This window comes from Heptranchias perlo, chromosome 20 (assembly GCF_035084215.1).
Source record: "Heptranchias perlo isolate sHepPer1 chromosome 20, sHepPer1.hap1, whole genome shotgun sequence".
Lineage (NCBI taxonomy): Eukaryota > Metazoa > Chordata > Chondrichthyes > Hexanchiformes > Hexanchidae > Heptranchias > Heptranchias perlo.
The window spans coordinates 27,564,055-27,581,621 of record NC_090344.1 but is presented as its reverse complement, the minus strand read 5'-3'; the positions used below and the strand labels follow the sequence as shown (position 1 = coordinate 27,581,621).

General features: G+C 43.5%; 7 non-coding genes across 7 annotated transcripts; 2 read left to right on the top strand and 5 right to left on the bottom strand.

The window, feature by feature from the left end:
- Positions 1–813: 813 nt before the first annotated feature.
- On the bottom strand, positions 814–886 carry trnak-cuu (transfer RNA lysine (anticodon CUU)). The gene has a single exon. It is a non-coding gene; the product is annotated as a tRNA-Lys (tRNA).
- Positions 887–4,442: 3,556 nt separating this feature from the next.
- trnai-aau (transfer RNA isoleucine (anticodon AAU)) lies at positions 4,443–4,516 on the bottom strand. Its single transcript has one exon. It is a non-coding gene; the product is annotated as a tRNA-Ile (tRNA).
- Positions 4,517–7,006: 2,490 nt separating this feature from the next.
- trnai-aau (transfer RNA isoleucine (anticodon AAU)) lies at positions 7,007–7,080 on the bottom strand. The gene has a single exon. It is a non-coding gene; the product is annotated as a tRNA-Ile (tRNA).
- Positions 7,081–9,571: 2,491 nt separating this feature from the next.
- trnai-aau (transfer RNA isoleucine (anticodon AAU)) lies at positions 9,572–9,645 on the bottom strand. The gene has a single exon. It is a non-coding gene; the product is annotated as a tRNA-Ile (tRNA).
- Positions 9,646–11,508: 1,863 nt separating this feature from the next.
- trnap-ugg (transfer RNA proline (anticodon UGG)) lies at positions 11,509–11,598 on the top strand. Its single transcript is given in 2 exon segments — positions 11,509–11,544; positions 11,563–11,598. It is a non-coding gene; the product is annotated as a tRNA-Pro (tRNA).
- A 526-nt stretch (positions 11,599–12,124) lies between these two features.
- On the bottom strand, positions 12,125–12,198 carry trnai-aau (transfer RNA isoleucine (anticodon AAU)). Its single transcript has one exon. It is a non-coding gene; the product is annotated as a tRNA-Ile (tRNA).
- Positions 12,199–12,973: 775 nt separating this feature from the next.
- Positions 12,974–13,046, top strand: trnav-cac (transfer RNA valine (anticodon CAC)). The gene has a single exon. It is a non-coding gene; the product is annotated as a tRNA-Val (tRNA).
- The last annotated feature ends 4,521 nt before the right edge of the window (positions 13,047–17,567 follow it).

Sequence of the window (17,567 nt, the reverse complement as noted above, 5' to 3'; positions counted from 1 at the left end):
GACCTGTGAAATTGCATCGCACTTGGGTATGAGGAAGGGTAATGGGTTCTGAGAAGGCAGCAGGGAGTCTAATGGCTTCCTAGTGGCGTTCCGGGGGGCAAGAGGAACCCAGAGAGGGGAAGGGGCTATCAGAGGGTGTCAGAGAGTGTAACGGGATCTCAGAGAGGGGAAGGGACTGTCAGAGAGTATCAGAGAGTGTAAGAGGATCTCAGAGACGGGAAGGGAGTGTCATAGGGTATCAGAGAGTGTAAGGGGATCTCAGAGGGGGCAAGGGAGTGTCAGAGGGTATCAGAGAGTGTAAGTGGGTCACAGAGAGGGCAAGGGAGTGTCAGAGGGTATCATAGAGTGTCAGAAGGCTCAGGGCGTATGAGAACATAAAGGGTGCTGAAAAGGTTCAAAGAGGATAATGGATTCTCTGAGGATATCGGAGAAGATAAGGAGCTCAGGGAGAATCGAAGAGGGCAAGGGGGTGGGCGGTGCTCAGGAGGTATCAGAGAGGCGAATTGATCCAGAATTGTCATCTTCTAAATATTACATTTTCCAACCATCAACACATTTAATAACAGCAAAAAATGAAGCCGATTGAACCGATGATCTGCCGTGTGCCATGCGAAGGGAATGAGAAGGTAGAATCGGGAGGGAGTGGATATTTGGCAAGGCTCACGGTTTCGTTTCACACAGCTCAGTGTTGTGTATTTATATAACTGGAGATAACTGAGTTTGATAATATTTGTGTGTTTATCTCACTGAACCAGAGATAAGAGGTTGCACTTTGAACCTTTTACCACCAAGTTTGAAAAAAAAAACACAAAACGCCCAACGTGGGGCTCGAACCCACGACCCTGAGATTAAGAGTCTCATGCTCTACCGACTGAGCTAGCCGGGCCGGGTTGAATGTTGTGCCCCATCATAATATTGCATAGAGGCAGCTGTGAGCTTTGCTGCAGGGGTTCAGTTTGTCCGACAATCCGACAATCCCAGGGAACTTCCTTCAGAACACTCGCTTTTCATTCTGGAATCAGTCTCATGCCTTTTACCTGTCATGCTGATCCGCGCCGAGCAGGATAGGAATAGCGGGACAAGAGAAGACCAATTAGCCCCTCGAACGTGCTGTCCCATTCAATTGGATCATGAGGTGGTCTGTAACTCAACTCGATTTCCCCGCCTTGGACACATATCCCTTGGGACCCGAACCGAAAAAAGATCTATCAATATCAGTAATGAAAATTTGAATTGAGACAGGATCCACATCCTTTTGGCCGAGAGATTTCCAGATTTCGGCCGTATTTTTTTTGCTAAGGTGATTCCTGATTTCATGGCTCATTAATCTTGCTCCAATTTCAAGATGAAGCTCCGTCATTCTGGATTCCGCCAACAGAGAGAGAGGAAAAAAAGGCTAAAAGGCCGCTTTACGCGGAGATTGAACGAAGGATCTCTGGATTTTAATTCCAATGCTACCCCATCTGAACTATTTCTGTTTTCTGCACATGCAATGTTTTATTTTTCTATGAAAATCACATAAACGTCGATGCGATTTCCCTCTCCGTTAACAGAGCACTTCGGAGGAATGGGAGCAAACAAACCGTGGATCTCTCCTTAACAAAGATTGGTAGATCCACATGTGGAATTAAATCGCACTTGGGTAGCAGAGAGGTTAATGGCTCCTGAGAATGAATCGGGGAGTCGAAGTGTTTCTTAGTGTCGATCCGGTGGAGCAACGGGATTCCAGAGGCTATAAGGGAATCAAAGGGCTTCTCAGGGGTTATAAAGGGGTATGAGGCTACGAGGTATCAAAGAGTTTACGGCACTCTCAGAAGTTATCAGAGAGGGCAAGGGACTGCCGGATGTTATTAGGGAGAGTCAGGGTGTATCAGTGGGTAAGGGGCATTCCGAGCGTATCAGGGAATGTAAAGGGCACGGAGGAGGTATCAAGATAACAGAGAGGGAGAGAAAAGGGTCCTGAAACCCGGGATTGAACCCTTTAGATCTTCAGTCTGACTGAGCTTTTTCGGTGCTCTGGACACACCGGCAATTCACGTGAGGGTCTGTTAAATTTGCAATAAAACTCTTCCCACAATCGCATCATCTAAACCTCCACCCAGGACTTTCAATGGTGCAAGTTTGATGAACTTCTGCTACTTTTTAATTTGTTCTCAGCAGCAACTGTGCACATCCTTTATTTGGCCCATGACATGGCATCTAGAAGAAAATGTCGATTGCAGCTTCAGTGAAGCGGAGGACGCTTTGCACTCGTGAAATATCATAAGCGAAAGAGACGGTTTGAGCGAGGTGACACCAGGCCAGAGTATTTGGAACTTCTGTGCGGTTGCACTGCGACTTTCACAGATCTGCTTGGAGCGACATTCTCTTGAATTCATCACCGACAGGGACAATTTGATTCTCAGTTCCGGTTTTCTCCTGCTGCGCTTCTGAGATAAAAGAAAACGAATCGATGAAATCAACCTGAACCTCGTCACGGACACGCGACAGACTCAAAGTTCAGCACAACTCCAATCTGTTTCAGTGGGAAATTGTCTCCCAGGGTTGGACAGTAATGCGCTGTCTGAGACTGCATTCGCTGCTTTCCGCCGGCAGCGGGTGATTGGAGAGAGCGGAGCCGGAGAATGTTGCTGCTGTCACGGCCTCACTCACTCGGGGAGCTGGGTAACAGCGAAAAACTGATGGATTTGTTGCTGAGGCAAAAATGCGGCTAAGAGCTACGTTTGTTAACTGAGGGAGCGCTTCAGGATCCTTCAACGATTTCTCACAAATAAACTGAAACCTGTCGGAAGGTGAACAGCATTTCACTTTTATCGTGAGCCCTCCATTTTCAACCTTGTCCTTCAAGCCATTCTCGGTTTTTTGGACATTGTTCAGACACCTGTCATCCGAACGCAGATTAAATGGCGGAAGATCAGCTGGCAACGTTGACGGCATATTTTCATGCCAACAGAACACACATCCGAAACGCGAAACAACGAATGTTCAGGTAAAAGCTCCTCATTGTCCCCGGGTGGGCTCGAACCACCAACCTTTCAGTTAACAGCCTAACGCGCGAAACAATTGCGCCACAGAAACACGACGGTTGGTTGGTTGGTTGAACAACTAATTCACCGAGCGAACGTTTCAGATTGCAGCGATCAATGGAACAGCAGTCTCGATATCTATTACAATTTCGAAAATAATTTTAATTGGGTGCACAATGTACTCTTGCAAAATTCAAATACACAAGAAAGAATCGCTCCCAATCTGCAACTAAAATTCTGCTACATTGCAGAACCACCCATTTATACTCGACTTTATTTACATGTATCTCCCCATCTCTCCCTGTCTCTTGTCTCCAATTTGTCCCCTGATGGACTTCTCAGGCTTCCTGGAACGGTAAAGGCTGATCAAACCTGCAACACCAGCAGCGAAAGGAAATGAAAAAAAAGACAGAAACGTTAGGAAAAGTAAAGGTGCAACCCAGCTGATAAATTCGTAGCTAATGTCTACACATTTATATCTCTTCGTCCTCACAGTGAAAGAAAAAAGCAATGCAAGTAAAGTATACTTATGGCAGCTTGTATACTCTGATGATGCCGAGACAGATGCCAACGCAGCTTCAAATTAATTAAATCTGAAAAGTAATATTTGAAAAAACAAGTCGTACATTGGAAACGAATTTAGTAAAGAGAGGCTAATATTAGTGATTGGAAATAGTTAGTGCACAACTTGATATTGCTGTCGACAGGAACAGAAAACGAGATTGGGTGGACAGAAGCGGTTGGAAAGGATAGCCGATCGGCTGAAGACTATGGTGAAATTTTAGACCGGCTGCAGGGCTTTCTAGCAAGCGGCTCGTTAGTCTAGGGGTATGATTCTCGCTTTGGGCGTTTTTCCAATGGAATATGCGAGAGGTCGCGGGTTCAAATCCCGGACGAGCCCTGTTATCTCACTGCTTTTTAGTGAAAAGTCACCAATTGGATTCTGACATCTTTGCAGTTGTTCGAATTGAATTATATTTGAGCTCCAGAGGACAAAGTGCAGAAGTTTCCAAGGCGCAACACACACGGAGTAAATAAAATGTCTCAAGATGATGTGGAGATTGAAGCTGAATGTGAATTTACCCCAATTTAGGCGGTCTCATTGATATTAGATGACGGGATCGAGAACCACATATCCAAGTTTGCCGATGACACAAAGATAGACAGAATTATAAGCAGTTTGGATGGAAGAATGAGATTACAGAGAGATATCACTAGATTAAGTGAATGGGCAAATGGATTTCAACGTAAGCAAGTTTGAGGCCGTCCACTTTGGACCTCAAAAAGATAGATCAGAAAACATATTAATGGTTGTTACTCCAAAAAATTGACCACATGACATTTTGTACGGATTCGCTTGTTTCTCAAGTCTGCCAAACTTTTAAAAGTTACCAAAATATTGCAATAGGAATCTTATGGCCCGTACGGGGATCGAACCCGCGAACTTAGCGTTATTAGCACCACGCTCTAACCAACTGAGCGAACCGGCTATATATGCATCTTAGCTTTATGGGCTTAACCGCGTGTTGGGTTGTTTGTGTTTATTTTTACACCATCTGACAGGGTTTCACAACGAATATTTAATAAATCACATCACTTAAACATTGTTACTTGTTTCTGTATATACTGTCGAGGATGTAGATCAAAATTAACAAACAAAGAGCACTTTAATGTAACAAATTAAATTCCGATCAATATTATTTTACCAACAATGAACAGCCCATCCATAAAACACTGCCCCGCAAGAAAACCTGTGGGCAGGACCCTGAGCTACTGTGAAAATGATATCACCGCAACGTGATTCGATCACGCTGCGTTTTGACGTTGAGTCAGATGTCTGTCTGTCTATCCGTCTGATTGGGTCTCTGCCTTATTCTCAGGCCAGGCTTTTTGTTTGCTGGCTGCAGGCCTCGCTCCCCGACTGACTGAACAACTACCGGGCCGTGTGTCAGAATCAATGACTGTGACTGACTGTCTGCCCATTTATGGCCACATTTCTGAGTTCCTGCCATCGCTCTGTGTCGCAGGCCTGTCTCTGTCCCTTCGGATCACAACACACCCACAAGCTTCACGACTGAACGCAGGTTTGGTCAGTCTGTCCTCGCAGGTCCTTCGGAAGCTAATGATTTTGAACTGAATTATTTTTCCTGAGTGACTTGTGAAGTTTGGTTCAGTGATATGTTTGCGAAAGAGAACGGAGGAAATAGTTAGTGTGCAACTCGACATTTCTCTACATCGGAATAGAAAACGTGATTGGATGGATAGAAGAGGTCTGAAAGGATGGCCGATCGGCTGTTGGTGGCACCGAATTCTGCAGTGGCTGCAGTGGTTCATTACCGGTAATGAAAATGAGGTAATATACTACCACAAGCTGCCGCTGAAAATCATTCAATTTCCCAAACTTGACCCACCGAATCAAATGAAGCTCCTGGGAAAGCTACAAGACAACGCCGGACTATCGGGCATCGTTTGAAGCAACTGGCAGTTTAAAGTAGCATCTACAGCCATGCAAGTACTGCCATGTGCCGCTGCGATCGCCGAGTGGTTGAAGCGTTAAATTCAAGATCAAATGGAGTTTTCCTTCGCAGGTTTGATTTCTGCTCGCTGAATTATTGTTTAAAGATCCGTTCAATGCTCAAATGAATGAACTGGATCTAACTCACTTCATTTATCTCTCTCAGAGCATGAGAGATACTCGAACGTGGCCGGCGCTTTTAATTGGGTGCCCAATGTACTCTTGCGAAATTCAAATACACAAGAAAGAATCTTGCCCAATCTGCAACTAAAATTCTGCTACTTTGCAGAACCACCCATTTATAAGCGACTTTATTTAGATGAATCTCACTATCTCTCCTTGTCTCTTGTCTCGATGTTGTCCCCTGATGGACTTCTCAGGCTTCCTGGAACGGTAAAGGCTGATCGAACCTGCAATACCAGCAGGGAAAGGTAAAGAAAAAAAAGATTGAGGCGGTCGGAAAAGTAAAGGTGCAACCCAGCTGATAAATTCGTAGCTAATGTCTCCACATTTTTGTCACTTCGCCCTCACAGTGAAAGGAAACAGCAATGTGAGTAAAATATACTTGTGGAAGCTTGTATACTCTGACGATGCCGAGACAGATGCCAATGGAGCTTCAGATTAACTAATTCTGAAAAGTATTATTTGAAGAAACAAGTCGGACATTGTAAACGAATTTAGTAAAAAGAGGCTAATATTGGTGACTGGAAATAGGTCGTGTACAACTTGATATTGCTGCAAATAGGAATAGAAAACGAGATTGGGTGGACAGAAGCGGTTGGAAAGGATAGCCGATCGGCTGAAGACTATGGTGAAATTTTAGACCGGCTGCAGGGCTTCCTAACAAGCGGCTCGTTGGTCTAGGGGTATGATTCTCGCTTTGGGCGTTTTTCTATTGGAATATGCGAGAGGTCCCGGGTTCAAATCCCGGTCGAGCCCTGTTGTCTCACTGCTTTTTAGTGAAAAGTCACCAATTGGATTCTGACATCTTTGCAGTTGTTCGAATTGAATTATATTTGAGCTGCAGAGGACAAAGTGCAGAAGTTTCCAAGGCGCAACACACACGGAGTAAATAAAATGTCTCAAGATGATGTGGAGATTGAAGCTGAATGTGAATTTGCCCCAATTTAGGCGGTCTCATTGATATTAGATGACGGGATCGAGAACCACATATCCAAGTTTGCCGATGACACAAAGATAGACAGAATTATAAGCAGTTTGGATGGAAGAATGAGATTACAGAGAGATATCACGAGATTAAGTGAATGGGCAAAACTGCGGCAAATGGATTTCAACGTGAGCAAATTTGAGGCCGTCCACTTTGGACCTCAAAAAGATAGATCAGAAAATATATTAATGGATGTTACTCCAAAAAATTGACCACATGACATTTTGTGTGGATTCGCTTGTTTCTCAAGTCTGCCAAACTTTTAAAAGTTACCAAAATATTGCAACAGGAACCTTATGGCCCGTACGGGGATCGAACCCGCGACCTTGGGGTTATTAGCACGACGCTCTAACCAACTGAGCTAACCGGCCATGTATACATCTTAGCTTTATGGGCTTACCCGCGTGTTGGGTAGTTTGTGTTTATTTTTACACCATCTGACAGTGTTTCACAACGAATATTGAATAAATCACATCCCGTAAACATTGTTACTTGTTTCTGTATATACTGTCGAGGATGTAGATCAAAATTAACAAACAAAGAGCACTTTAATGTAACAAATTAAATTCCGATCAATATTATTTTACCAACAATGAACAGCCCATCCATAAAACACTGCCCCGCTATAAAACCTGTGGGCAGGACCCTGAGCTACTGTGAAAATGATATCACCGCAACGTGATTCGATCACGCTGCGTTTTTACGTTGTGTCAGATGTCTGTATGTCTATCCGTCTGATTGGGTCTCTGCCTTATTCTCAGGCCAGGCTTTTTGTTTGCTGGCTGCAGGCCTCGCTCCCCGACTGACTGAACAACTACCGGGCCGTGTGTCAGAATCAATGACTGTGACTGACTGTCTGCCCATTTATGGCCACATTTCTGAGTTCCTGCCATCGCTCTGTGTCGCAGGCCTGTCTCTGTCCCTTCGGATCACAACACACCCACAAGCTTCACGACTGAACGCAGGTTTGGTCAGTCTGTCCTCGCAGGTCCTTCGGAAGCTAATGATTTTGAACTGAATTATTTTTCCTGAGTGACTTGTGAAGTTTTGTTCAGTGATATGTTTGCGAAAGAGAACGGAGGAAATAGTTAGTGTGCAACTCGACATTTCTCTACATCGGAATAGAAAACGTGATTGGATGAATAGAAGAGATCTGAAAGGATGGCCGATCGGCTGTGGGTGGCACCGAATTCTGCAGTGGCTGCAGTGGTTCATTACCGGTAATGAAAATGAGGTAATATACTACCACAAGCTGCCGCTGAAAATCATTCAATTTCCCAAACTTGACCCACCGAATCAAATGAAGCTGCTGGGAAAGCTACAAGACAACGCCGGTTCATCGGGCATCGTTTGAAGCAACTGGCAGTTTAAAGTGGCATCTACAGCCATGCAAGTACTGCCACGTGCCGCTGCGATCGCCGAGTGGTTGAAGCGTTAAATTCAAGATCAAATGGAGTTTTCCTTCGCAGGTTTGATTTCTGCTCGCTGAATTATTGTTTAAAGATCCGTTCAATGCTCAAATGAATGAACTGGATCTAACTCACTTCATTTATCTCTCTCAGTGCATGAGAGACACTCGAGCGTGGCCGGGGCTTTTAATTGGGTGCCCAATGTACTCTTGCAAAATTCAAATACACAAGAAAGAATCTTGCCCAATCTGCAACTAAAATTCTGCTACTTTGCAGAACCACCCATTTATAAGCGACTTTATTTGCATGAATCTCTCTATCTCTCCTTGTCTCTTGTCTCGATGTTGTCCCCTGATGGACTTCTCAGGCTTCCTGAAACGGTAAAGGCTGATCGAACCTGCAACACCAGCAGGGAAAGGTGAAGGAAAAAAAAGATTGAGACGGTCGGAAAAGTAAAGGTGCAACCCAGCTGATAAATTCGTAGCTAATGTCTCCACATTTTTGTCTCTTCGCCCTCACAGTGAAAGGAAACAGCAATGTGAGTAAAATATACTTATGGTAGCTTGTATACTCTGACGATGCCGAGACAGATGCCAATGCAGCTTCAGATTAACTAATTCTGAAAAGTATTATTTGAAGAAACAAGTCGTACATTGTAAACGAATTTAGTAAAGAGAGGCTAATATTGGTGACTGGAAATAGGTAGTGTACAACTTGATATTGCTGCAAATAGGAATAGAAAACGAGATTGGGTGGACAGAAGCGGTTGGAAAGGATAGCCGATCGGCTGAAGACTATGGTGAAATTTTAGACCGGCTGCAGGGCTTGCTAGCAAGCGGCTCGTTGGTCTAGGGGTATGATTCTCGCTTTGGGCGTTTTTCTAATTCAATATGCGAGAGATCTCGGGTTCAAATCCCGGACGAGCCCTGTTATCTCACTGCTTTTTCGTGAAAAGTCACCAATTGGATTCTGACATCTTTGCAGTTGTTCGAATTGAATGATATTTGAGCTCCAGAGGACAAAGTGCAGAAGTTTCCAAGGCGCAACACACACGGAGTCAATAAAATGTCTCAAGATGATGTGGAGATTGAAGCTGAATGTGAATTTGCCCCAATTTAGGCGGTCTCATTGATATTAGATGACGGGATCGAGAACCACATATCCAAGTTTGCCGATGACACAAAGATAGACAGAATTATAAGCAGTGTGGATGGAAGAATGAGATTACAGAGAGATATTACTAGATTAAGTGAATGGGCAAAACTGCGGCAAATGGATTTCAACGTAAGCAAGTTTGAGGCCGTCCACTTTGGACCTCAAAAAGATAGATCAGAAAACATATTAATGGATGTTACTCCAAAAAATTGACCTCATGACATTTTGTGTGGATTCGCTTGTTTCTCAAGTCTGCCAAACTTTTAAAAGTTACCAAAATGTTGCAATTGGAACCATATGGCCCGTACGGGAATCGAACCCGCGACCTTGGCGTTATTAGCACCACGCTCTAACCAACTGAGCTAACCGGCCATGTAGACATCTTAGCTTTATGGGCTTACCCGCGTGTTGGGTAGTTTGTGTTTATTTTTACACCAGCTGACAGGGTTTTGCAACGAATATTGAATAAACCACATCCCTTAAACATTGTTACTTGTTTCTGTATATACTGTCGAGGAAGTAGATCAAAATTAACAAACAAAGAGCACTTTAATGTAACAGATTAAATTCCGATCAATATTATTTTACTAACAATCCACAGCCCATCCATAAAACACTGCCCCGCTATAAAACCTGTGGGCAGGACCCTGAGCTGCTGTGAAAATGATATCACCGCAACGTGATTCGATCACGCTGCGTTTTGACGTTGAGTCAGATGTCTGTCTGTCTATCTGTCTGTCTGTTTATCCGTCTGATTGGGTCTCGGCCTTATTCGCAGGCCTCGCTCCCCGACTGACTGAACAACTACCGGGCCGTGTGTCAGAATCAATGACTGTGACTGACTGTCTGCCCATTTATGGCCACATTTTTGAGTTCCTGCCTTCGCTCTATGTCGCAGGCCTGTCTCTGTACCTTAGGATCACAACACACCCACAAGCTTCACGACTGAACGCAGGTTTGGACAGTCTGTCCTCGCAGGTCCTTCGGAAGCTAATGATTTTGAACTGAATTATTTTTCCTGAGTGACTTGTGAAGTTTGGTTCAGTGATATGTTTGCGAAAGAGAACGGAGGAAATAGTTAGTGTGCAACTCGACATTTCTCTACATCGGAATAGAAAACGTGATTGGATGGATATAAGAGGTCTGAAAGGATGGCCGATCGGCTGTGGGTGGCACCGAATTCTGCAGTGGCTGCAGTCGTTCATTACCGGTAATGGAAATGAGGTAATATACTACCACAAGCTGCCGGTGAAAATCATTCAATTTCCCAAACTTGACCCACCGAATCAAATGAAGCTGCTGGGAAAGCGACAAGACAACGCCGGTCTATCGGGCATCGTTTGAAGCAACTGGCAGTTTAAAGTAGCATCTACAGCCATTTAAGTACTGCCATGTGCCGCTGCGATCGCCGAGTGGTTGAAGCGTTAAATTCAAGATCAAATGGAGTTTTCCTTCGCAGGTTTGATTTCTGCTCGCTGAATTATTGTTGAAAGATCCGTTCAATGCTCAAATGAATGAACTGGATCTAACTCACTTCATTTATCTCCCTCAGAGCATGAGAGATACTCGAGCGTGGCCGGCGCTTTTAATTGGGTGCCCAATGTACTCTTGCAAAATTCAAATACACAAGAAAGAATCTTGCCCAATCTGCAACTAAAATTCTGTTACTTTGCAGAACCACCCATTTATAAGCGACTTTATTTACATGAATCTCTCTATCTCTCCTTGTCTCTTGTCTCTATGTTGTCCCCTGATGGACTTCTCAGGCTTCCTGGAACGGTAAAGGCTGATCTAACCTGCAACACCAGCAGGGAAAGGTAAAGGAAAAATAGACTGAGACGGTCGGAAAAGTAAAGGTGCAACCCACCTGATAAATTCGTAGCTAATGACTCCACATTTTTGTCTCTTCGCCCTCACAGTGAAAGAAAACAGCAATCTGAGTAAAATATACTTATGATAGCTTGTGCACTCTGACGATGCCGAGACAGATGCCAACGTAGCTTCAGATTAACTAATTCTGAAAAGTATTATTTGAAAAAAAAAGTCGTACATTGTAAACGAATTTAGTAAAGAGAGGCTAATATTGGTGACTGGAAATAGGTAGTGTACAACTTGATATTGCTGTCTGCAGGAATATAAAACGAGATTGGGTGGACAGAAGCGGTTGGAAAGGATAGCCGATCGGCTGAAGACTATGGTGAAATTTTAGACCGGCTGCAGGGCTTTCTAACAAGCGGCTCGTTGGTCTAGGGGTATGATTCTCGCTTTGGGCGTTTTTCTAATGGAATATGCGAGAGGTCCCGGGTTCAAATCCCGGACAAGCCATGTTATCTCACTGCTTTTTAGTGAAAAGTCACCAATTCGATTCTGACATCTTTGCAGTTGTTCGAATTGAATCATATTTGAGTTCCAGAGGACAAAGTGCAGAAGTTTCCAAGGCGCAACACACACGGAGTAAATAAAATGTCTCAAGATGATGTGGAGATTGAAGCTGAATGTGAATTTACCCCAATTTCGGCGGTCTCATTGATATTAGATGACGGGATCGAGAACCACATATCCAAGTTTGCCGATGACACAAAGATCGACAGAATTATAAGCAGTGTGGATGGAAGAATGAGATTACAGCGAGATATTACTGGATTAAGTGAATGGGCAAAACTGCGGCAAATGGATTTCAACGTAAGCAAGTTTGAGGCCGTCCACGTTGGACCTCAAAAAGATAGATCAGAAAACATATTAATGGATGTTACTCCAAAAAATTGACCACATGACATTTTGTGTGGATTCGCTTGTTTCTCAAGTCTGCCAAACTTTTAAAAGTTACCAAAGTATTGCAATAGGAATCTTATGGCCCGTACGGGGATCGAACCCGCGACCTTGGCGTTATTAGCACCACGCTCTAACCAACTGAGCTAACCGGCCATGTAGACATCTTAGCTTTATGGGCTTACCCGCGTGTTGGGTAGTTTGTGTTTATTTTTACACCAGCTGACAGGGTTTTACAACGAATATTGAATAAACCACATCCCTTAAACATTGTTACTTGTTTCTGTATATACTGTCGAGGATGTAGATCAAAATTAACAAACAAAGAGCACTTTAATGTAACAAATTAAATTCCGATCAATATTATTTTACTAACAATCAACAGCCCATCCATAAAACACTGCCCCGCTATAAAACCTGTGGGCAGGACCCTGAGCTGCTGTGAAAATGATATCACCGCAACGTGATTCGATCACGCTGCGTTTTGACGTTGAGTCAGATGTCTGTCTGTCTGTATGGTCCTTGATCAGAGCAGGGCTCCTACTGCCCGTTTAATGTTTACATGCCTGTAGAAGACTTTTGGATTCCCTTTTATATTGGCCGCCAGTCTATTCTCATACTCTCTCTTTGCCCCTCCTATTTCCTTTTTCACTTCCCCTCTGAACTTTCTATATTCAGCCTGGTGAATGAATGAATGAAAAACATGTTGGATTTCCGTCAGCCGGAAACAGAAAGTTATTGGTTGATTCATGGCGAATTGAACAACTGTTCGTCTTTTTACTTAGTTGAATGATTTTTGCGAAATTAATACAGCAAACTATTTTGTAAAAGTTAATTTCCTGAAGGAGAACCGGCCCGTCTCCCAGCACTGAGAACATTTGTAGACGGCAACTATCTTCCGAGCATTTCCTATAACTGTTTGCACAGCAGCGTTTCCGTAGTGTAGTGGCTATCACGTTCGCCTCACACGCGAAAGGTCCCCGGTTCGAAACCGGGCGGAAACATTTTCAAAACGTTATCGACTAAAAATCAATAAATATGAAAAAACGCAAGAATTCACTCTGTGGTGAAATATGAATAAAATAAAAAACCGGTATATTTTCCTTTCTCTGTTCAGTTCGACACACACTCAAACATTACACAGATACCGAATATGTCTCTCCTTCACTCCAGTTTCCTGCCCTGCACTGTGCAGAATTTCCCTCTCAAAGCTCCTCATTGCGACTGGTTTTAGTTGATTTGTGAGAGACCATGAAAGGACCCTGAAGAGCGGCCTCGGTTAATAACAACAGTTCGAAACAGCATTGCTGCCGCGGCAACAAACACATCAGTTTTTCGAAGTTCGATGTTCCCCAGCTCCCGGATTGAGTGCGGCCACGACAGCAACGACATTCAGGCCGCCTGTCCGGCCCCGCTCCCTCCAATCACAGGTTGCTGTCGGAAAGCTGCAAATGCCGCCTCAGACAGCGCAATACTGCCCATCCCTGGGGGACAATATACCACCGAAGCTTTCACCACACATTGCAGGCATCATCTGTCCCGCAGTGTTCTTGCTTCGCTGCAAACACAGAACTTGCCAGCTGTTTCAATGTTTATTGTCTGAACAAGGATTTGAACTCTGCACACTCAAATCACTAGCCGCTTATAGAAGTCTGATAGTCCACCGACTGAGCTCCCCAGACTCAATATTACAAAAAGATCCATTATACAGATTTATGGTAGGACTCTGAATTATCCCTCGTTGACGTCGAACTGGGGTGAAATCCCTTTTATAAAATTCTCAGTAACGTGTTGAGGAGAATCCTTGTTTCTGTTGAACATGATGTAAGAAACAGACAGCGAATTCGTGAGTTTACAATTCTTCCTGTTTGTGCCAAATGTCGTGTCATTCGTTTGCACCAATTAAAATAACACTTCACCCAGTGGCTCAAAAGCTAATCTTGTCCCACACGGGAGTTAGAAAAGGCCTCTCGATCTATCAGCATCTTATCATCTGTAAGCTGAATAATTTCACCCGTTACACAGTGACATCAGGCAGAATATTTCCCTTCCAAATTTTCCCCACACGAAACTTCCAACCGATGAATATCGGCTTCACGAAAAGAAGAATTGTGTGTTTGGTTCTTCAGATTTAAAGATTTCGTACCGGCCCCTTTGCGGCATCAGCTGACGCTAATCGCCCCCTCTCCCACCGTAAACAAGTAAACTCGCACCTACTGTTGTAAGACGGGAGTCTAGAGGAACCGAAGGGCCCACATGGGAACACTAAGAAGCAGATGCGTGACGGAACATACCAGTTGTACCTTGAACTCCGGTCAAAATGTTCGGAGTAAAATGTTCGTCTGTTCTCGGTGAGGCTGAAACTCACAACCTGGGCATTTCTGAAGCTGATAAAAGTGCCGCACGCTGACCGCTTGCTCTACAAGAGCTTTGAGATCTTTCTCCGATTTCTCCAAGAAGCCTCCAATCAAGATGCGCTTCGATAAATATCCGCAGTGACCTTTAAAAGCCGTGGAATCTGAAACAAAACCCCAGACGATAAGAGCCTTTAATTATATTATTATTAACTTAGGGACAATTTTTGATGGTACTTTAAGGAGGATTTGGGGAAAGTGTGAGACGAAATTGGGAAACTCTCCCTGGGCTGTCGTTGATTGAAGAGATGGGCGTTATTTCATTTGAAAACCGAGGCTCGGAACTTTCTGATGGAGAAGTGTGACAGAAGATTGTGGTTAGTGGGAGTTGCCGGTGAGATCGAGACGAGAGGGAGAAAAGTCAAAGTCACAGCTGTGACATCTCTAGTGCTCTGCTTATCTGTAATATTTAAAAAGTAATGTACAGTACAGAGCAAGCCGATTTGGTATCGGTTATCAAAAATACTATAAGACACGTGGTCAAACGCGGATTTGTGAAGAGGGAACGGATTTAACCGCCAGAGCGAAATCATTCCACATGAATCTGAAGCGTCTTGCGGAAAACGGCAGCGCGAACTGTTATGTTCGTGTCATGACTTGAAAGACCCTCGAATTACCGACAGTATCTTTGAACGAGTTGTGTCAGCAAAACCGTGATTGAAGCCGCTTTGCATTTGTCAAACGTGTTGGTGACGATATTGGGATTGATAAAGGTCGATATCAAATATTTGAAATATCACCATACGTCATGACCCGAAAATCGACTGTAAAGTCGAGTTTTTCCTGTAAGTCGTGAATTGAAGGGAAAGGCGCACCAATCAGATCAGAGATAATGTATAAAACTTGATATCAACCACCAGGTTTCCCCTTTTTTCGGCGTTTAAAACAATCTGTGTTGTTACTGGTTTATTGATATCAGTGAGTCACCGATTTTAAACTAGCTGAGGGTCTAAACCTGAGGTAAGAGCCTGGGATAGACAAGAGATTCTTCAATGTATCAAGTTAAATTACACTGATACTTCCAACACTGTACATCACATCCCTTAAACATTGTTACCTGTTACTATATAAAACTGTTGAGGGTGGAAACGGGAAATAACGGAAAAAACCTTCATTGTATCCAACTTATTAATATTATTATTATACAAACAATGTACAGCCCATCCCATAAAAAAACTCAATGCTAAACCAGTCGTCAGTCCCAGAGCCGCTGTGCCCGTGATGTGATTTACATCCGATTCTGACTGACTTAGTATTGGACGCGCTCCCGTCAACAGAAAACGGTTGTGGCCTGATTCATAAGAGAAAAATGAGGACCGACCTCCGCATAAGCTGTCTTCATAATTTAACCATTTTAGCCCCGGTATCATTCTGGTGAATCTGCGCTGCACCCCCTCCAAGGCCAACATTTCCTTCCTGAGATGTGGTGCCCAGAACTGAATGCAATACTTTAAATTGGTTCTCAGCAGGGATTTATATCTGTCACACACTTCCCCCCTTTGAATATCGGCTTCCCTGAAATAAAGGCCAACATCCCATGAGACATTTAAATTAATTTTTCTCCCATTCCACTGGCTTTGAGCGATTTCTGTACTTGGACCCCTGAATATCTCTGCTCCTCCACATTCCTAGCTTCTCACCATTTAGAAAATACTCTGATCTATCTTGCTTCGGTCCAAAGTAAATGAGCTCACACTTGCCCATTTTGAAAGTTTGAACAGACTGGGGCTCTTCTGTATAGAAAAGAGATGACTCGGGGGTGACCTGATCTAGGACTTTAAGATTATGCAAGGGTTTGATAGGTTAGACGTAGATAAGGTGTTTGCACTTGCGGAGGTGAGGACTCCAAATCATTGGAGCCATGAACATCAGGTATTCACTGTTTAATTCAATATGGCATTCAAGAGGAACACATTCACCCAGAGAGTGGTTAGAATGTGCAATTCGCTCCCACAAGGAGTAGTTTAGGCGAATAGCATGGATTCGTTTACGGCGAAGCGAGATAAACACATGGAGGAGAAAGGAATATAAGGGTTTGCTCATACGGTTAGATGAAGAGGGGATGCCGGAGGCGTGTCTTCAGCATAAACACCGGCATAATCTATTTGGGCCGAATTGCCTGTTTCCGTGATGTACATTCTTTGTAATTCTATGTAACTCCATCTGCCACAATTTTGCCAACTCACTTAATCTTTCAATTTCCCTTTGCAACTTTATGCTTCCATTTACATGACTCACCGTGACACCTGACTTGGTGTCAGCGACAAACGTGGATATACGGCAGTCTATTCCGTCGTCTACGTCATTTATACACAGGGTCTCTGTCTCCCACCTTCTAACCAACTCCCTACCCGTTTCAATAGGTTGCTTTAAATTCTACGCACTCCCATTTATGTTAACAGTATCTCCTGTAGTTCCTTAACGAATCCCTCTGGAATTCAATATTATATAACACCCATAGACACTCCATTATCTACCACATTACATATATCTTCAAAAAGTTCAACTAGCTTTGTTGGACTTGACTTACCCTTTACAAATCCATGCTGGTTCTGTCTGATTACTTCATATTTGTCCAAGTGCTCAGGCATTCTTTCCCTAATAATGGATACTGGTAACTTCCCCACAACAGACGTCAGACTAATGGGTCTATAATTTCCAACTTCATCTCTGCTACCCATCCTAAATAATGGGGTGACATTGACAATGTTTCAATCAAAGGAACAATTCCTGAATCAAGAGAGTTTGAACGATCATGACTAAAACATGTGCCATTTCCTCGCCTATTCCTCTTAGTCACCTCGGGTGGTAACGATCAGGTCCTGGAGATTTGTCTATCTTTATTCTAATTATTTTCTCCATTGCCATGATTTTACTTATACTGAATCCCCATGATTTATTTACAGTTGTCCTCGGGTCTCTGGTATGTTAGCTTCATTTTGTTCTGTGAAGTAAATATTTCGCAATTCTGCCATTTCCTGATATTCAATTACAATATCACCTCCAACTGTCTTTAAGGGGCTCACATTACTCTTAGTCACCCTTCTTTCTCTTAAAGTACTGGTAAAAACCTTGATTGTTGTCCTCATTTTCCCTCAAAGGTTTTTCTCT